Source organism: Triticum urartu, chromosome 5 (assembly GCF_003073215.2).
Source record: "Triticum urartu cultivar G1812 chromosome 5, Tu2.1, whole genome shotgun sequence".
Classification (NCBI taxonomy): domain Eukaryota; kingdom Viridiplantae; phylum Streptophyta; class Magnoliopsida; order Poales; family Poaceae; genus Triticum; species Triticum urartu.
Window position 1 is genome coordinate 601,593,175 of NC_053026.1, and position 22,426 is coordinate 601,615,600.

Here is a 22,426-nt window from a genome sequence, read left to right on the forward strand (position 1 = left end):
AATAACCAATAGAGGAACCTGGATGCTCATATTGGATCCTGCATATTCTACGAAGATCTTTTATCGGTCGAACATTTATGACCACATAGACAATTCCCTTTGTCCATCGGTATGTTACTTGCCCGAGATTCGATCGTCAGTATCTTCATACCTAGTTCAATCTCATTGCTGGCAAGTCTCTTTACTTGTTCTGTAATACATCATCCTGCAACTAACTCATTAGTCACTTTGCTTGCAAGGCTTCTTATGATGTGTGAGGGAGTCTTGTATTAGGGGGGTCCTCGGACAGCCGGACTATATACTTTGGCCAGACTGTTGGACTATGAAGATACAAGATTGAAGACTTCGTCCCGTGTCCGGGTGGGACTCTCCTTTGCATGGAAGGCAAGCTTGGCAATTCGGATATGTAGATCTCCTCCCTTGTAACCGACTCTGTGTAACCGTAGCCCCCTCCGGTGTATATAAACCGGAGGGTTTAGTCCGTAGGACAACAACAATCATAATCATAGGCTAGCTTCTAGGGTTTAGCCTCTACGATCTCGTGGTAGATCAACTCATTTAATACTCATATCATCATGATCAATAAAGCGGGATGTAGGGTATTACCTCCATCGAGAGGGCCCGAACCTAGGTAAACATTGTGTCCCCTGCCTCCTGTTACCATCCGCCTTAGACGCACAGTTAGGGACCCCCTACCCAAGATCCGCCGGTTTTGACACCAACATTGGTGCTTTCATTGAGAGTTCCACCGTGCCGTCATGATAAGGCTAGATGGCTCGTATTGTTGTCAAGGACAACATCACCTCGGGGGGAGCCCTGGCTGTAGGCCAAACCCTCTGACTGGGCGGCTTCGTCATGACCGCTAGTTCGGTCGTCACGCCGATGATGACTTCTCGGGTCATCAAAAATAGCCTCCACGTCGGCTCCGAATTCTCCGAGTAGATGGATCCAATAGAGCTCTCTTCCTTGAACGAGCTCTTGGATCACATCGCCGCCCTGGGAGTTGCTACGGACTACGATTGGATCAGGCTTAAACCCGACCAAAGGGAGATTAACTCTCCACCAGTCACCCATCAGATAGCGGTGGTGGAGGAACAATGTAGCGATTCTTCCTTTATTTTGAGGACAAACTATGTCCGGATTTCTGAGCTCTCCGAGCCGGATACCCGTCCACGGGAGGACATGGCCCAAGCTTCGAACCTATAATTAGACAGCGGGCCAGGTCTATTGGGCAATATCCCGGAGCCCGAACTGTTAAGCTCGGAGACTCCTCCGCCCCTGGGCCTCAGATCGGGTCAGAGTTCGGACCTAAATCTACCCACCCACCCAGACTCAAGTGATCTTTCCCACATTACACAAGAGCCCCAAGAGACAGTACATCACTATTGGGCCAGATTCCTCCTTGTAATGAGCAAGGTCAATGATTGTCGCGAGGAAGACGCAATTTCATTCTTTTGCAAAAATTGCACGGACAAGGGAATCCTCAACGCCATAAGTCGCCATGACATAGCACACTTTGATGACTTGGCGGCCATAGTACGGAAGTACTGTGCGATGGAAAGCGCCTGGAAAACCCAAACAAAATTATAGGACCCTCCGGCTCTCACTAAACCCCCCGCCCGAACTAAAAGGGTGTACTCTCGTAAGTCACCCGATTCAATTACAAAGAAACCAAAGCCCACTACAGGGCGTGGAACTGTATTGGAGGGATGGCTCAATGGGCCATGAAAAATTCACAGTACATCGGATACCATGCCAACACACAACCTTAGAGCATGTTGGATACTCCGGCAGGTGGCCAAGAGCGGCGAGGATATCCTCACCAACAATACAACAGAGCACCATCATGTGGAAAATAACAACACAGTATTGACAGTCTTCGAGACCTTCGCCTCAAATAATAGGCACAAGTGAACACTCCGCAGCCTTGCCGAAGTCTGCCATGTTGCAGCAATAAATCAATGGAACGACACGGCCATAACCTTCAATGCCAGTGACGAACCTCAATTCCGAAGAGCCCGAGCACCAACCGCTTTGGTCCTTAGTCCAATTGTGGACGGCTTCCGGCTTACTAAAGTGCTCATGGACGGTGGCAGCGGATTAAACCTCATATACGAGGAAACTCTTAGCAAGATGGAAATAGACAAGATCCGCATTGAGCAAAGCAGCACAACCTTCAGAGGAATCATCCCTAGTCGGGAGGCACGATGTGCGGGAAAAATCACACTAGATGTGGTATTCGGCACGCCGGAGAACTATAGGTCCGAAGAAATCACATTCCAGGTGGCCCCGTTTAGTAGCAGATACCATGCCCTTTATGGGAGGGAGGCATTCGCGATCTTCCAAGCTATACCCCATTATAGGTACATGAAGCTCAAAATGCCCGGGCCCAATGGAATAATAACTCTGGCTAGTGATCCGCACATAGCACTCCGTGCCGAAAATAAACCGCCGCACTAGCCCTCGAGGCGTTATCCGAAGCCCTGGCGACCGAAGAACTAACTGCGCTGCGCTCCATAATGGACAGGGACGACGTGATACTCGACAAAAGACCCAAGTCCACCTCTTCTAAACCAACGGACGAAATAGTCAAATTCCAGGTCCACCCAACGGACCCTACAAAAACAGCATCCATCGGGGCACAGCTGAACCCCACAACAGACGCCGCACTGCGGGAGTTCTTGCGCGAGAATTGGGACATCTTCGCGTGACATCCTTCAGACATGCCAGGAATTCCACGCAGGCTGGCCGAGCATAGCCTTAACATTCTAAAAGGGTTCAAGCCGGTCATGCAGACTCTTCGGCGTTTCTCTAAGCCCAAGCGGCAAGCCATGGGAGAAGAGCTAGCCAAGTTAATCGAGGTCGGATTCATTAGAGAAATAAAACCTCCAGACTGGCTAGCAAACCTGGTGATGGTACCAAAGAAGGACAAATCCTGGCGCCTATGTGTCGATTTCAAGGACCTTAACAAGGCTTGCCCCAAGGATCCCTTCCCACTCCCCCGCATCGATCAAATTATCGATGCTACCGCAAGACACGACTCATTGTGCTTCCTCGACGCATACTCCGGATACCATCAAATTAAGATGGTGGAGCCCGATCAAGCCGCAACGGCATTCATCACTCCATACGGCCCCTTCTGTTTTAACACCATGCCTTTCGGGCTCAAAAACGCCGGTGCAACCTATCAACGCATGATTCAGACATGCCTGGAAACACAAATCGGCAAAACAGTGGAGGCATACATCGACGATGTGGTCATTAAAACAAGACACATCGAATCCTTAATAGATGACTTGAGGTTCACGTTCGACAACCTCCGAACATATAACATCAAGCTCAATCTGGAAAAATGCATTTTCAGCGTGCCCGCCGGAAAGCTCTTGGGCTTCATCGTTTCCAATAGAGGAATCGAAGCAAATCCGGCTAAAATCTGAGCTTTGTCACAGTTGGCTAGCCCAACAGACCTCAAGCAAATCCAGAAGTTAACTGGATGCGTGGCTGCCTTAAGCCGCTTCATCTCCCGATTAGGAGAAAAGGCACTACCCCTTTATCGCCTTCTTCAACGCACGGAACACTTCGAGTGGACGGATGCGGCCACGGCCGGATTGGAAGAAATAAAAGCCGTATTGGCCAGCAACCCATTCTTGGCCGCGCCAAATGTCGGCGAACCAATGCTGTTATATATAGCGGCAACACACCAAGTTGTAAGCGCAGTGCTCGTCGCTGAACGAGAGACGGACGGACATAAGTTCCCGCTTCAAAAGCCGGTATACTATGTATCCACTGTCCTCACTCCATGTAAATCATGGTACCCACATTATCAAAAGATAGCATACATGGTCTTCATGGCATCCCGAAAACTACGACACTACTTTCAAGAGTGTTCAATTACGGTGGCCTCCGAAGTACCACTCAACGACATAATAAATAACCGCGATGCCACGGCCGGATTGCTAAATGGGCCATCGAGCTCCTCCCGTTTGACATAACATACAAACCACAGGGAGCCATTAAGTTGCAAGTACCGGCTGATTTTGTCGCCGAATGGACGGAAGCCGAACTCCCTAAAGAGTACGGCGCGTACTCCAATTGGATCATGCACTTCGATGGCTCTAAGATGCTGGCGGGTCTGGGGGCAGGCGTCGTCCTGACATCCCCCACCGGAGATACAGTCCAATATGTACTCCAAATATTATACACGGACTCCAACAATGCAGCAGAATATGAGGCCCTGTTGCATGGTCTCCGGATGGCAGTCTCCATGGGCATTCAACGCCTAGAGGTGCGTGGGGATTCGAACCTCACAATATCTCAAATAAATGGAGACTTTGACGCCAAGGACCCAAAAATGGCGGCTTACCGCAACGCCGTCCTCAAAATGTCAGCTCGGTTCGAGGGGCTTGAATTCCACCATGTGGTCCGGGAAAACAATCAAGCGACGGATATCCTCGCCCGCATCGGCGCTAGGCGTGACCCTGTCCCACCTAACATCTTCTTGGAAAGGCTCTCTGTGGTATGGGAAGGAGAGACCAGCAACAACAGTCCAGACCCGACCACAACGCCAGATACCGAACACTCTGACGTAATCGGAGGCTCTGCCACCGAAATAACACCTTCGGCCCACGTGATTATGGCTATAATCGCCCTGTGGACAGAACCCTTCTTGGCTTACCTAACTAGGCAAGAACTCCCCGATGACCCAAACGAGGCACGTTGCGTTGTGCGGCGGTCTAAAGCCTACAAGGTCCACGAGGGAGAGCTTTATAAGAAAAGTGCTACCGGAGTACTTCAAAGGTGCATCTCCAAAGAGGAAGGACGGCAACTTTTGGCAGAAATTCATGCTGGACTTGGCGGCCACCATGCTGCAGCTCGGGCCCTTGTAAGCAAGGCCTTCTGTACAGGTTTTTACTGGCCGACGGCCCGAGCAGACGCATCGGACCTTGTTCAACGTTGCGTCGGTTGCTAGCTTTTTGCAAACCAAAGCCATATGCCGCCCACCGCTCTCCAAACAATCCCCATTACTTGGCCCTTCGTGGTCTGGGGGCTTGACATGGTCGGACCCTTAAAGGGGGAAGCCACAAGAAAAAATACCTATCGGTCATGGTGGATAAATTCACCAAATGGATAGAAGCCAAACCAGTTAAAACGGCCGAGTCCGGACCAGTGATAGACTTCATATCCGGGGTTGTACACCGTTACGACGTCACCCATAGCATCATCACCGATAACGGCTCAAACTTTACAGCCAACGATGTAAAAACTTGGTGCAGCAAAATGGGTATTAAGCTCGATTATGCCTCTGTCTATCACCCGCAAACTAATGGTCAAGTCGAGCGAGCAAATGGTCTTATCATGAGCGGCATTAAACCCAGATTAGTGCGATCCTTGAAGGAATCAGATATGCACTAGGTGGAGGAGCTTGACTCCGTACTATGGGGGCTGCGGACCACGCCGAATCGCACTACCGGATACACACCGTTCTTTATGGTGTACGGCGCAGAGGCGGTACTGCCCTGCGACATCATTCATGACTCATCTCGAGTGCGCATGTACGAAGAGAAAGAAGCCGAGCTTGATCGGCAGGACAGTTTGGACGCCCTGGAGGAGGAGCGTGACGTGGCAAAAGCCCGCTCCGCATTCTATCAGCAACAGGCTCGGCGGTATCAAAGCAGAGAGGTACGGGCCAAAACTTATAACGTTGGCGAACTCGTTCTGCACCTACCGGAGAAGAAAAAGGACAAGCTCAAGCCCAAATGGGAAGGTCCCTTCATTATTGACAAAGTTCTAACCGGTGGAGCGTACCGTCTGTGGGATGCATCGGACAATCGACTCGAGCCAAACCCATGGAACACAGCCAGACTCCGAAGGTTCTACGCCTAGTGTCGGACTCTGTGTTCGTCTCCTTACCTCCGTCAATTTTTTATATATCCGTTATCTTTCTTTTCTTTCTTTTTCCCCTTTTTCTCCACGGCCTTAAAAGGTTAAAATGTGTCTTGACTACACAATCTTGACACGCTAGGCGTGCTCATTATACATGGGGGCTTCTTATACAGAAGCTTAATATAACTATGTTCCGGGCTCTATGCCCCCCGCACATGTGTTACTTTTCCACATGTACCTTTTCTTTGCCATTATATGCATCGATATGACTTAAGTTTTGGCCAAGCTGGGTTGCCTGGCTCTTGTGTTTATGCCCTACGTTCCCGTTAATTCGGCTAGGGCATAAGGGGAGAACCTCTGCGATTGTTACTGCCGGGTCAACTGAATGTGTACCTCAGACTGGGTGAAGCCGAAAGCTAGCGTTCTTAAGGGAATATTCGGTCGGTGAACAAAAGATGACTTTAAATTATTGCAATACATGCCCCCAAATGTTTATATCCCGCGTCTCTTCTCGCAGTTCGGACATGCACATTAATGCATGCGCACCCAGGGAAAGGAACCCTTAACAGAACTATTCTCCCTAGAAGATGTTTCTTACTATCCATGTAATATAACATAGCTAGTTGGGTACTTGTCTGTTCAAGCACTAATGACCCCTACGCCTGGTTTCCATGCGTACCCCGGTTTTTACATAACTGAGCGGGTATTCGGATACACTCCGGACTGCCGAGTCCGGAGGTTGAAGCGAAAAGGTCCGCCATGACAAATGATTTACAATCCGGCTAGGGACAATATATGTCACATGAAGTACACAGTCACTTAGACTGACTAAATTCTTCTTCTATACCATCCAACAGGCTGTCTAGCCTACAATCCTGTTGGGAATACTTTGCGGCTAGTTTCACCTGGTCATACACTAAACTGACGGGGATATCTTTCCCATTAGACCCCACATGTCCGACCTCGACCATGTGGTTCGGGTCAGCCTTGGTATATCGCGTCTTCACCATGGCCCAGGCTTCCCTTGCACCTTATCGGCAGGCTGATATCTTCCATAATCGGAAGCGCCGCCGTGCTCCCTTGAGCATCTCTACAAGCTCCCCCATGCCTCCTGACAGGGAGGCGGATGGCCACAAGGCTTGGGCAATGCCCTGCATCACCTGCTGAACTTGTTCGTGCAGCTGTGAGAGCTCTGGCAGAAGATCGCCCATAGATCGGGGCATCTCCTCTACAGGACGACCCGTCAGCATACCTACAGACATAACTCTGTTAGTCGATTTCTTCGCTGAACTCTATAAAAAGTTCGTTCAAGAACTTACTAAAAATGCCGCATTGAAGCCTCTTATTCTCCTTTAAGGAGTCAGCTAGCTAGGCCCGAACGTATTTCAGTTCAATTCCCAGCTGGGTATTGGCATCTTGGAGATCATTTCTCTCCTGCCTAACCCGCGTCAGCACGCGCTCGCCAGCCTCTAGCTGTCGTTGAGCATGTTGCTCATCCCCTTGCACGACCTCCGGATTCACTCTGGTGTCATCTGCAGAATCTATTGTTGGATTTTCATACATGTCGAATACTAACCGGTACATATCCTTATTTTCGATAGGAGCAAGTGTTACCAGATGGGGCTTTCGCGGACTCCTTCATTGAGGCAACTGCAGCCCGCAGCTGGGCTTTGCACTCCTCCAGCTCTTGAGACAGCTAGGTATTATTCTCCGTAAGAGCCTACACAAATAATGATCCTTAAATCAGTTGTGTCAACTGTTTCAAGTCTCGGGGGCTACTGGTATATATAATTATCAGATTTTCTTACCCGTATATCCTTTACATACTGGTCCGTGGCTCTGGCAAGACCATTTTGCACAGCTCGGATGTACGCGTCTCCTAAGTTGAAGGCATCAAACGCCTCTTCAAAGAAACCAGGGGCGCGGAGTACGGCCCGGCGGCGCCTGTGATTCATGGCACTCTCCACTTTGGAATTCGTAGCGGAAAGCCTATCCGCATCCTCTGTAGGAGGAACGTCCGGTGTTGTCCCCACATTAGCATCTGCCCCTAAGTCCGGCTCTGGAGTTCGGCTGGTGGAGGCATGGCCGACAGGCTCTCCGGGCAGGGTCCGGCGAGCGTTTTTCCTGCCAGGAACCATGGGCGTTATTATATTTTAAAGACGACAAACCACGGAGCAGGTTTTTTTTTTCATACCTCTGCGACAGCGTCTCAGTCCTGACCGCCTTCCTTTTAAGCCTATCCGGTTTCGGTGCCCCTTGCTGGTGATTCATTCCGGGTTCGGCGTGGCGTCCCGAGGGCCTTCCCTGTAGGACACCATATGTGTGTGATGGGTGAAGTGCAAAAAACGGATCCTTCTCGGAAGTTGGGACTCCGATTTTACTTACATGCGATGCAGGGAGCATGCCCGGATAATCGGCTATGATAGCCACCAAGGCACCATCGCAACTCAACTGATAGAACGTCCTGTCGATGAGTTCCACGAATATGTCTGGATCTTCTTCGAGTCCGGGGTCGAGGGCCCGTCAGGGTCCTCTGGCTGTGGAGACGGGCTATGGACCTCCCTCACAGCTTTTCACAGTTCCTGCTATGAATTAGCAAGGTAAATACTTATAATGAAGAATGCGGGAAGATCTGGAGTAAAAGGTAGCAGCTCACCCAGTTTGGAGGGTTGTACATGGAGTATCCATCCCGTGGCTTAATACGAATGAACTCCTCTTCCTCTCCTTTTTATAAATCGGACAGTACTTTCGCTAGAGCGGTGGCGGAGTCCGGACCTTTACGGCCGCAGCGGGTGGCATCGTCTTCTCCATTGAAGTGCCACATGGGTTTCCCCCGATAATGAAGTGGCTGCACCCCCCGCATTATACATATTGACATAACCTCGATTATTGTCAGTCCTGATTTAACCAGCGTTTCTATCCTGCCCATCAGGTAAAGGACCTCTCTGCTATCTTCCCCCTGGGGGCTCCGAGGACGCCAGCTGTGGTGTTTCTTCAAAGGGGCATTATTGAACTCAGGAAGGTCCATCATAATAGGGTCCGGAAGGGGGACGTCCTCTATATAAAACCACTCCGAAGGCCAGTCTTCGGATGTCTTCTTCGGGGTACCGGACAGGTATCCGGTCCCGGCGGTGCGCCATATTTCCGCTCCGCCCACTTGATATATTGAGTCCTTCTGTGTATGGGGTACGAGGCAGAATAGCCTTTTCATAGCTCGAAATAAGCTTCGCAGCCCAGAAACAGCTCGCAAAATGCGACGTAGCCGGCGATGTGTAATATGGAGGCAGGGGTAAAGTTATGCAGCTGGAGGCCATAGAACTCCAGGAGCCCGCGGAGGAATGGATGGATTGGAAATCCGAGTCCCCTCAATAAGTAAGGGACAAGGCATACCCGTTCCCCCATGGACGGGTTGGGGAAGCTCTCCGCTTGCTCCCCGCCATTATAAGTGGCTAGTCCGGCTCGGACGGGGAACATATACGCGGGAGGGAGAAACCCCTGGGTCTGTAACTCTACTAATTGGCTGTGAGGGACGGAACACTTCTCCCAATTGCCTGGCTTAGCGCTACTGGAGCGAGAGGAGGAGCTGCGATGGCCGGCCATGATAGGATGGGCTTTTTTTGGGCGTGCTCCGATGGATACTCGCTATGGGAGGATGGTGTGATCTGGATCTGAGGATCCCCGTCTCTTTAAATAGGCGATTTACTCACAGGGTTAGGGTGGCAAATGTAAAAATGCCCCGACTTCTCACATTCGCTCGACACGTGGAAGATAGCTATTATTAAGACGCATAAGCCAAGGAGTGCAACATTTATGGGAAGCCGAACACTACTCGACAGGTATTCGGAATTTGGAGAAGAACCCGCCTTGCAATGCCGAAGACAATCTGCGCGCCGGACTCATCGTCATTGAAGCCTGGTTCGTGGGCTACTGAGGGAGTCCTGGATTAGGGGGTCCTCGGACAGCCGAACTATATACTTTGGTCGAACTGTTGGACTATGAAGATACAAGATTGAAGACTTCGTCCCGTGTCTGGGTGGAACTCTCCTTTGCGTGGAAGGCAAGCTTGGTAATTCGGATATGTAGATCTCCTCATTTTTAACCGACTCTGTGTAACCCTAGCCCCCTCTGGTGTCTATATAAACCGGAGGGTTTAGTCCGTAGGACAACAACAATCATAATCATAGGCTAGCTTCTAGGGTTTAGCCTCTACGATCTCATGGTAGACCAACTCTTGTAATACTCATATCATCAAGATCAATCAAGCAGGACGTAGGGTATTACCTCCATCGAGAGGGCCTAAACCTGGGTAAATATTGTGTCCCCTGCCTCCTGTTACCATCCGCCTTAGACGCACAGTTCGGGACCCCCTACCCGAGATCCGCCGGTTTTGACACCGACAATGTGTATTACCGAGAGGGCCCAGAGATACCTCTCTGATACTCGGAGTGACAAATCCTAATCTCGATCTATGCCAACCCAACAAACACCTACGGAGATACCTGTAGAGCATCTTTATAATCACCCAGTTATGTTGTGACGTTTGATAGCACACAAGGCATTCCTACGTATCCGGGATTTGCATAGTCTCATAGTCAAAGTAATATGTATTTGACATGAAGAAAGCAATAGCAATAAAACTGAACGATCAATATGCTAAGCTAACGAATGGGTCTTGTCCATCACATCATTCTCCTAATGATGTGATCCCATTATCAAATGACAACTCATGTCCATGGTTAGGAAACCTTAACCATCTTTAATCAATGAGCTAGTCAAGTAGAGGCTCACTAAGGACACATTGTTTGTCTATGTATTCACACATGTATTAAGGTTTCCTGATCAATACAATTCTAGCATGAATAATTAACCTTTATCATGAATAAGGAAATATAAAATCACAACTTTATTATTGCCTCTAGGGCATATTTCCTTCAGTCTCCTACTTGCACTAGAGTCAATAATCTAGTTCACATCACCATGTGATTTAACACCCATAGTTCACATCGCTATGTGACCAACACCCAAAGAGTTTACTAGAGTCAATAATCTAGTTCACATCGTTATGTGATTAACACCCAAAGAGTACTAAGGTGTGATCATGTTTTGCTTGTGACAGAGGTTTAGTCAACGGGTCTGTCACATTCAGAATTGTATGTATTTTGCAAATTTCTATGTCTACAATGCTCTGCATGGAGCTACTCTAACTAATTGCTCCCACTTTCAATGTGTATATAGATTGAGACTCAGAGTCATCTAGATCGGTGTAAAAGCTTGCATCGATGTAACTCTTTATGACAAACTCTTTATCACCTACATAACCTAGAAATATTTCCTTAGTCCTCTAAGGATAATTATGACCGTTTTTTAGTGATCTACTCCTGGATCACTATAGTACCCCTTGCCAAACTCATGGCAAGGCACACAATAGGTCTGGTACACAGCATGGCATACTTTACAGAACCTATGGCTGAGGCATAGGGAATGACTTCCATTCTCTCTCTATTTTCTGCCGTTGTCGGGCTTTGAGTCTTACTCAACTTCACACCTTGCAACACATGCAAGAACCCTTTCTTTGACTGGTCAATTTTGAACTTCTTCAAAATCTTATCAAGGTATGTGCTTTGTGAAAGTCCTATTGAGCGTCTCGATCTATCCCTATAGATCTTGATGCCCAATATATAAGTAGCTTCACTGAGGTCTTTCATTGAAAAATTCTTATTCAAGTATCCTTTTTATGCTATTCAGAAATTCTATATCATTTCCAATCAATAATATGTCATCCACATATACTAGCAGAAATGCTACAAAGCTCCCACTCACTTTCTTGTAAATACAGGCTTCTCCGAAAGTCTGTATAAAAAATATGCTTTGATCACCTCATCAAAGCGTATATTCCAACTCCGAGATGCTTGCACCAGTCCATAGATGGATCGCTGGAGCTTGCACACTTTGTTAGCACCTTTAGGATCGACAAAACCTTCTGGTTGCATCATATACAACTCTTCTTTAAGAAATCCATTAAGGAATGGAGTTTTGACGTACATTTGCTAGATTTCATAGTCATAAAATAAGGCAATTGCTAACATGATTTGGACAAACTTAAGCATTGCTATGGATGAGAAAGTCTCATCATAGTCAACTCCTTGAACTTGTCGAAAACCTTTCGTGACGAGTCGAGCTTTGTAGACAGTAACATTATCATCAGTGCCAGTCTTCTTCTTGAAGATCCATTTATTCTATATGGCTCGCCGATCATCGGACAAGTCAACCAAAGTCCACACTTTGTTCTCATAGACGGATGTTATCTCAGACTTCATGGCCTCAAGCCATTAATCGGAATCTGGGCTCATCATAGCTTCTTCATAGTTCGTAGGTTCGTCATGGTCTAGTAACATGACTTCCAGAACAGGGCTACCGTACCACTCTGGTGCGGAACGTGCTCTGGTTGACCTATGAGGTTCGGTAGTAACTTGACCTGAAGTTTCATGATCATCATCATTAGCTTCCTCTCTATTTGGTGTAGGCATCATGGTAACGGTTTTCTGTGATGAGCTACTTTCCAATTCGAGAGATGGTATAATTACCTCATCAAGTTCTACTTTCCTCCCACTCACTTCTTTTGAGAGAAACTTCTTCTCTAGAAAGGATCCATTCTTAGCAAAAAAGATCTTGCCTTCGGATCTATGGCAGAAGGTGTACCCAACAGTATCTTTTGGGTATCCTATGAAGACGTACTTCTCAGATTTTGGTTTGAGCTTATCAGGATGAAGCTTTTTCACATAAGCATCGCAACCCCAAACTTTAAGAAACAACCTTACGTTTCTTGCCAAATCACAGTTCATACGGTGTCGTCTTAACGGATTTAGACGGTGCCCTATTTAACGTGAATGCAGTTGTCTCTAATGCATAACCTCAAAATGATAAAGGTAAATCGGTAAGAGACATCATAGAACGCACCATATCCAATAGAGTATGGTTACGACGTTCGGACACACCATTACGTTGTGGTGTTCCAGGTGGCGTGAGTTGTGAAACTATACCACATTGTTTTAAATGAAGGCCAAACTCGTAACTCAAATATTCGCGTCCGCGCTCAGATCGTAGAAACTTTATTTTCTTGTTACGATGATTCTCCCCTCCACTCTAAAATTCTTTGAACTTTTCAAATGTTTCAGATTTGTGTTTCATCAAGTAGATATACCCATATCTGCTCAAATCATCTGTGAAGTTTAGAAAATAACGATACCCACCGCGAGCTTCAACACTCATCAGACCGCATACATCAGTATGTATTATTTCCAATAAGTCATTAGCTCGCTCCATTGTTCCGGAGAATGGAGTGTTAGTCATCTTGCCCATGAGGCATGGTTCGCAAGTATCAAATGATTCATAATCAAGTGATTCCAAAAGCCCATCTGCATGGAGTTTCTTCATGCGCTTTACACCAATATGACCTAAACGGCAGTGCCACAAAAATGTTGCACTATCACTATCAACTTTAAATCTTTTGGCATCAATATTATGAATATGTGTATCACTACGATCAAGATTCAATAAACCATTTACATTGGTTGTATGACCATAGAAGGTTTTATTCATGTAAACAGAACAACAATTATTCTCTGACTTAAATGAATAATCGTATCGCAATAAATATGATCCAATCATATTCATGCTCAATGCAAACACCAAATAACTTTTATTTAGGCCCAACACTAATATCGAAGGTAAAGGGAGTGTGCGATGGTGATCTTATCAACCTTGGAATCACTTCCAACACACATTGTCACCTCGCCCTTAACTAGTCTCTGTTCATTTTGCAACTCCTGTTTTGAGTTACTAATCTTAACAACTGAACCGATATCAAATACCCTGGGGTTACTATGAACACTAGTAAAGTACACATCAATAACATGTATATCAAATATACCTTTGTTCACTTTGCCATCCTTATTATCCGCCAAGTATTTGGAGTAGTCCCACTTCCAGTTACCATTCCCTTTGCAGTAGAAGCACTCAGTTTCAGGCTTAGGTCTAGATTTGGGCTTCTTCACGGGAGTGGCAACTTGCTTGTCATTCTTCTTGAAGTAACCTTTCTTTTCCTTTGTCCTTTTTCTTGAAACTAGTGGTCTTGTTAACCATCAACACTTGTGCTCTTTCTTTATTTCTACCTTCGCCGATTTTAGCATCGCAAAGAGCTCATGAATCTTTTCTGTTATCCCTTGCACATTATAGTTCATTCGAAGTTCTAGTAGCTTGGTGATAGTGACTAGAGAACTTTGTCAATCACTATCTTATCTGGAAGATTAACTCCCACTTGATTCAAGTGATTGTAGTACTCAGACATTCTGAGTACATGCTCACTGACTGAGCTATTCTCCTCCATCTTGTAGGCAAAGTACTTATCAGAGGTCTCATACCTCTCGACAAGGGCATAAATCTGAAATACCAATTTCAGCTCTTGGAACATCTCATATGCTCCGTAATGTTCAAAACATTTTTGAAGTCTCGGTTCTAAGTTGTAAAGCATGGCGCACTAAACTATCAAGTAGTCATCATACCGAGCTTGTCAAACGTTCATAACGTCTGCTTTTGCTCCTGCAATAGGTCTTTGACCTAGAGGTGCATCAAGGACATAATTCTTCTTTGCAGCAATGAGGATAATCCTCAGATCATAGACCCAGTCCCCATCATTGCTACGATCATCTTTCAACTTAGTTTTCTCTAGGAACATACAAAAAGGGAGCTAAATCACGAGCTATTGATCTACAACATAGATTTGCAAATACTATTAGGACTAAGTTCATGATAAATTAAGTTTAATTAATCAAATTACTTAAGAATTCCCACTTAGATAGACATCCCTCAAGTCATCTAAATGATACGTGATCCAAATCAAGTAAACCATGTACGATCATCACGTGAGATGGAGTAGTCATCAATGGTGAACATCTCTATGTTGATCATATATACTATATGATTCATGTTCGACCTTTCGGTCTCCAGTGTTCCGAGGCCATGTCTGTACATGTCAGGCTCGTCACGTTTAACCCAAGTATTCCACATGTGCATAACTGTCTTACACCCGTTGTATGTGAACGTAGATCCTATCTGTAGGATCAAAAGTATGTCTATAGGGTGTGTGATTAGACTACTTGACCAAATAAAAATCTAGCCTTTTCCCAATTTTAAGTCTTGGCAGATTTTAGCAACTTGGCACAAACATGTAATCAACCTACACATGCAATTCTAAGAGTATAGCGGCGGAATGTAAAACAATTGCATATGAAGGTAAATGGAGGAGTTTGGAGGGAGAAAATGCAATGTAGACACGGCGATTTTTGGCATGGTTCTGATAGGTGGTGCTATCGTACATCCACCTTGATGGAGACTTCAACCCACGAAGGGTAACGGTTGCGCAAGTCCACGGAGGGCTCCACCCACGAAGGGTCCACGAAGAAGAAACCTTGTCTATCCCACCATGGCCATCGCCCACGAAGGACTTGCCTCATTAGGGTAGATCTTCATGAAGTAGGCGATCTCCTTGACCGTACAAACTCCTTGGTTCAACTCCACAATCTTGACGGAGGCTCCCAAGTGACACCTAACCAATCTAGGAGACACCACTCTCCAAAAGGTAATAGATGGTGTGTTGATTATGAACTCCTTGCTCTTGTGCTTCAAATGATAGTCTCCTCAACACTCAACTCTCTCTCATAGGATTGGATTTGGTAGAAAGATGATTTGAGTGGAAAGCAACTTGAGGAAGGCTAGAGATCAAGATTTATGTGGTTGGAATGGAATATCTTGACCTCAACACAAGTGTAGGTGGTTTTCTCTCAGAAAATGTATGTTGGAAGTGTAGGCATATTCTGATGGCTCTCTCCACGAATGAAGAGTGGGTGGAGGGGTATAAATAGCCTCCACACAAAATCTAACCGTTACACACAAATCACCAAACTCGGTGGGACCGAATCATACAACTCGGTCAGACCGATTTAGTTCACAATGTGACCGTTAGGGTTTTCGGTGGGACCGACATGTCAACTCGGTGGGACCGATTCCATTAGGGTTAGGGCATAACGTAATCTCGGTGAGGCCTATTACACAAACTCGGTGGGACCGATTTTGGTAATAGGAAAACAGAGAGTTGGTCAGGCAAACTCGGTGGGACCGATTCGCTCATCTCGGTTAGACCAAAACGTTACGAAGGGGAAATAGAGAGTTTGCATTTGCAATCTTGATGGGATCGATCGCTCATCTCGGTTAGACCGAAATGTTACAAAGGGAAACAGAGAGTTTGCAATCCATCTCGGTGAGACCGAGATCCCTATCAGTGAGACCGAATTGATTAGGGTTTCTGGCAGTGGCTATGTCAAGTGAACTCGGTGGGGCCGGATAGAAGATTTCTGTGGGGCCGAGTTTGACTTTTGGTTTGGGACATATGTGGATATGAGCAAGTAGTTGAGTGTTCTGGAGCATATCACTAAGCACTTTGAGCAAGTAACTCATTAAGCAACACCTCACCCCCTTTTAATAGTATTGGCTTTTCCTATGGACTCAATGTGATCTTGGATCACTAAACGTAAAATTTAGAGTCTTGTGCTTTGAGCTTGAGCCAATCCTTTGTCCTTAGCATTTTGAGGAGTCCACTTTCTAATCCATGCCATCCCAATCATTGAGCTTTCCTGAAATATTTATCTTCAAATAGCATTAGATCAATGAGCTATATGTTGTTAGGAATTACCAAAACCACCCAGGGATAGCTGCATTTTCAATCTCCCCTTTTTGGTAATTGATGACAACATATAGATCAAAGCTTCGACAAGTTATAATAAGATTGAAAAACATCGTCACTTTGAGAAGTATGTGATAAGCAAGAGCTCCCCCTAAATTTATGCATTATTTAAAATTTGCTTTTGAATGCAAATGCACAATCGATTAGGTTCATGGGTCACTCTTCCATGTCACATACATCTTGGTGGAGTGCTCAAAATGATAGAAATTGAAAACATGCACTCATTACCAAGCAAGTGAATGATCATATATGAGATATAACAGATAGCATCATTCAACCAAATATTAAGGTAGCATATGATCAACCACATTGAGGGAGTCCTGGATTAGGGGGTGTTCGGGTAGCCGGACTATACCTTCAGCCGGACTCCTGGACTATGAAGATACAAGATTGAAGACTTCGTCCCGTGTCCGGATGGGACTTTCCTTGGCGTGGAAGGCAAGCTTGGCGATGCGGATATTCAAGATCTCCTACCATTGTAACCGACTCTGTGTAACCCTAACCCTATCCGGTGTCTATATAAACCGGAGGGTTGTAGTCCGTAGGCAATCAACTCCATATACAACAATCATACCATAGGCTAGCTTCTAGGGTTTAGCCTCCTTGATCTCGTGGTAGATCTACTCTTGTACTACCCATATCATCAATATTAATCAAGCAGGACGTAGGGTTTTACCTCCATCAAGAGGGCCCGAACCTAGGTAAAACATCGTGTTCCCTGCCTCCTGTTACCATCTGGCCTAGACGCACAGTTTGGGACCCACTAACCGAGATCCGCCGGTTTTGACACCGACATTGGTGCTTTCATTGAGAGTTCCTCTGTGTCGTCGCCTTTAGGCCCGATGGCTCCTTTGATCATCAACAACGATGCGGTCCAGGGTGAGACTTTGCTCCCCGGACAGATCTTCGTCTTCGGTGGCTTCGCTCTGCGGGCCAATTCGCTCGGCCACCTGGAGCAGATCGAAAGCTATGCCCCTTTATAATCACCCACTTACGTTGTGACATTTGGTAGCACACAAAGTGTTCGTCCGGCAAACGGGAGTTGCATAATCTCATAGTCATAGGAACATGTATAAGTCATGAAGAAAGCAATAGCAACATACTAAACGATCGGGTGCTAAGCTAATGGAATGGGTCATGTCAATCAGATCATTCAACTAATGATGTGATCCCGTTAATCAAATGACAACTCTTTGTCCATGGTTAGGAAACATAACCATCTTTGATTAACGAGCTAGTCAAGTAGAGGCATACTAGTGACACTCTGTTTGTCTATGTATTCACACATGTATTATGTTTCCGGTTAATACAATTCTAGCATGAATAATAAACTTTTATCATGATATAAGGAAATAAATAATAACTTTATTATTGCCTCTAGGGCATATTTCCTTTAGTCTCCCACTTGCACTAGAGTCAATAATCTAGATTATACTGTAATGATTCTAACACCCATGGAGCCTTGGTGCTGATCATGTTTTGCTCGTGGAAGGGGCTTAGTCAACGGGTCTGCTACATTCAGATCCGTATGTATCTTGCAAATCTCTATGTCTCCCACCTGGACTAGATCCCGGATGGAATTGAAGCGTCTTTTGATGTGCTTGGTTCTTTTGTGAAATCTGGATTCCTTCGCCAAGGCAATTGCACCAGTATTGTCACAAAAGATTTTCATTGGACCCGATGCACTAGGTATGACACCTAGATCGGATATGAATTCCTTCATCCAGACTCCTTCGTTTGCTGCTTCCGAAGCAGCTATGTACTCCGCTTCACATGTAGATCCCGCCACGACGCTTTGTTTAGAACTGCACCAACTGATAGCTCCACCGTTTAATGTAAACACGTATCCAGTTTGCGATTTAGAATCGTCCGGATCAGTGTCAAAGCTTGCATCAATGTAACCATTTACGATGAGCTCTTTGTCACCTCCATATACGAGAAACATATCCTTAGTCCTTTTAAGGTACTTCAGGATGTTCTTGACCGCTGTCCAGTGATCCACTCCTGGATTACTTTGGTACCTCCCTGCTAGACTTATAGCAAGGCACACATCAGGTCTGGTACATAGCATTGCATACATGATAGAGCCTATGGCTGAAGCATAGGGAACATCTTTCATTTTCTCTCTATCTTCTGCAGTGGTCGGGCATTGAGTCTGACTCAACTTCACACCTTGTAACACAGGAAAGAACCCTTTCTTTGCTTGATCCATTTTGAACTTCTTCAAAACTTTGTCAAGATATGTGCTTTGTGAAAGTCCAATTAAGCGTCTTGATCTATCTCTATAGATCTTAATGCCTAATATGTAAGCAGCTTCACCGAAGTCTTTCATTGAAAAACTCTTATTCAAGTATCCCTTTATGCTATCCAGATATTCTATATCATTTCCGATCAGTAATATGTCATCCACATATAATATCAGAAATGCTACAGAGCTCCCACTCACTTTCTTGTAAATACAGGCTTCTCCGAAAGTCTGTATAAAACCAAATGCTTTGATCACACTATCAAAGCGTTTATTCCAACTCCGAGAGGCTTGCACCAGTCCATAAATGGATCGCTGGAGCTTGCACACTTTGTTAGCTCCCTTTGGATTGACAAAACCTTCTGGTTGCATCATATACAACTCTTCTTCCAGAAATCCATTCAGGAATGCAGTTTTGACATCCATCTGCCAAATTTCATAATCATAAAATGCGGCAATTGCTAACATGATTCGGACAGACTTAAGCATCGCTACGGGTGAGAAGGTCTCATCGTAGTCAATCCCTTGAACTTGCCAAAACCCTTTTGCGACAAGTCGAGCTTTGTAGACAGTAATATTACCGTCGGCGTCAGTCTTCTTCTTGAAGATCCATTTATTCTCAATTGCTTGCCGATCATTGGGCAAGTCAACCAAAGTCCACACTTTGTTCTCATACATGGATCCCATCTCAGATTTCATGGCTTCAAGCCATTTTGCGGAATCTGGGCTCACCATCGTTTCTTCATAGTTCGTAGGTTCATCATGATCTAGCAGCATGACTTCCAGAATAGGATTACCGTACCACTCTGGTGCGGATCTCAATCTGGTTGATCTACGAGGTTCAGTAGTATCTTGTCCTGAAGTTTCATGATCATTATCATTAGCTTCCTCACTAATTGGTGTAGGTGTCACAGAAACAGTTTTCTGTGATGCACTACTTTCCAATAAGGGAGCAGGTACAGTTACCTCGTCAAGTTCTACTTTCCTCCCACTCACTTCTTTCGAGAGAAACTCCTTCTCTAGAAAGTTTCCGAACTTAGCAACAAAAGTCTTGCCTTCGGATCTGTGATAGAAGGTGTATCCAATAGTCTCCTTTGGATATCCTATGAAGACACATTTCTCCGATTTGGGTTCGAGCTTATCAGGTTGAAGCTTTTTCACATAAGCATCGCAGCCCCAAACTTTCAGAAACGACAACTTTGGTTTCTTGCCAAACCATAGTTCATAAGGCGTCGTCTCAACGGATTTTGATGGTGCCCTATTTAACGTGAATGCGGGCGTCTCCAAAGCATAATCCCAAAACGATAGCGGTAAATCAGTAAGAGACATCATAGATCGCACCATATCTAGTAAAGTATGATTATGACGTTCGGACACACCATTACGCTGTGGTGTTCCGGGTGGCGTGAGTTGCGAAACTATTCCGCATTGTTTCAAATGTACACCAAACTCGTAACTCAAATATTCTCCTCCACGATCAGATCGTAGAAACTTTATTTTCTTGTTACGATGATTTTCAACTTCACTCTGAAATTCTTTGAACTTTTCAAACGTTTCAGACTTATGTTTCATTAAGTAGATATACCCATATCTGCTTAAGTCATCTGTGAAGGTGAGAAAATAACGATATCCGCCACGAGCCTCAATATTCATCGGACCACATACATCTGTATGTATGATTTCCAACAAATCTGTTGCTCTCTCCATAGTACCGGAGAATGGCGTTTTAGTCATCTTGCCCATGAGGCACGGTTCGCAAGTACCAAGTGATTCATAATCAAGTGGTTCCAAAAGTCCATCAGTATGGAGTTTCTTCATGCGCTTTACACCGATATGACCTAAACGGCAGTGCCACAAATAAGTTGCACTATCATTATCAACTCTGCATCTTTTGGCTTCAACATTATGAATATGTGTGTTACTACTATCGAGATTCAATAAGAATAGACCACTCTTCAAGGGTGCATGACCATAAAAGATATTACTCATATAAATAGAACAACCATTATTCTCTGATTTAAATGAATAACCGTCTCGCATCAAACAAGATCCAGATATAATGTTCATGCTTAACGCTGGCACCAAATAACAATTATTTAGGTCTAATATTAATCCCGAAGGTAGATGTAGAGGTGGCGCGCCGACCGCGATCACATCGACTTTGGAACCGTTTCCCACACGCATCGTCACCTCGTCCTTAGCCAATCTTCGCTTAATCCGTAGTCCCTGTTTCGAGTTGCAAATATTAGCAACAGAACCAGTATCAAATACCCAGGTGCTACTGCGAGCATTAGTAAGGTACACATCAATAACATGTATATCACATATACCTTTGTTCACCTTGCCATCCTTCTTATCCGCCAAATATTTGGGGCAGTTCCGCTTCCAGTGACCAGTCTGCTTGCAGTAGAAGCACTCAGTTTCAGGCTTAGGTCCAGACTTGGGTTTCTTCTGTTGAGCAGCAACTTGCTTGTTGTTCTTCTTGAAGTTCCCCTTCTTTTTCCCTTTGCCCTTTTTCTTGAAACTAGTGGTCTTGTTGACCATCAACACTTGATGCTCCTTCTTGATTTCTACCTTCGCAGCTTTCAGCATTGCGAAGAGCTCGGGAATAGTCTTATTCATCCCTTGCAAAATATAGTTCATCATGAAGCTCTTGTAGGTTGGTGGAAGTGATTGGAGAATTCTGTCAATGACGCTATCATCCGGAAGATTAACTCCCAGTTGAATCAAGTGATTACAATACCCAGACATCTTGAGTATATGCTCACTGACAGAACTGTTCTCCTCCATCTTGCAGCTACAGAACTTATTGGAGACTTCATATCTCTCAATCCGGGCATTTGCTTGAAATATTAACTTCAACTCCTGGAACATCTCATATGCCCCATGACGTTCAAAACGTCGTTGAAGTCCCGGTTCTAAGCCGTAAAGCATGGCACATTGAACTATCGAGTAGTCATCAGCTTTGCTCTGCCAGACGTTCATAACATCTGGTGTTGCTCCAGCAGCAGGCCTGGCACCCAGCGGTGCTTCCAGGACGTAATTCTTCTGTGCAGCAATGAGGATAATCCTCAAGTTACGGACCCAGTCCGTGTAATTGCTACCATCATCTTTCAACTTTGCTTTCTCAAGGAACGCATTAAAATTCAACGGAACAACAGCACGGGCCATCTATCTACAATCAAACATTCATAAGCAAGATACTATCAGGTACTAAGTTCATGATAAATTTAGGTTCAATTAATCATATTACTTAAAGAACTCCCACTTAGATAGATATCCCTATGACGTGATCCAAATCAACTAAACCATGTCCGATCATCACGTGAGATGGAGTAGTTTCATTGGTGAACATCACTATGTTGATCATGTCTACTATATGATTCACGCTCGACCTTTCGATCTCCGTGTTCCGAGGCCATATCTGTATATGCTTGGCTCGTCAAGTATAACCTGAGTATTCTGCGTGGGCAACTGTTTTGCACCCGTTGTATTTGAAC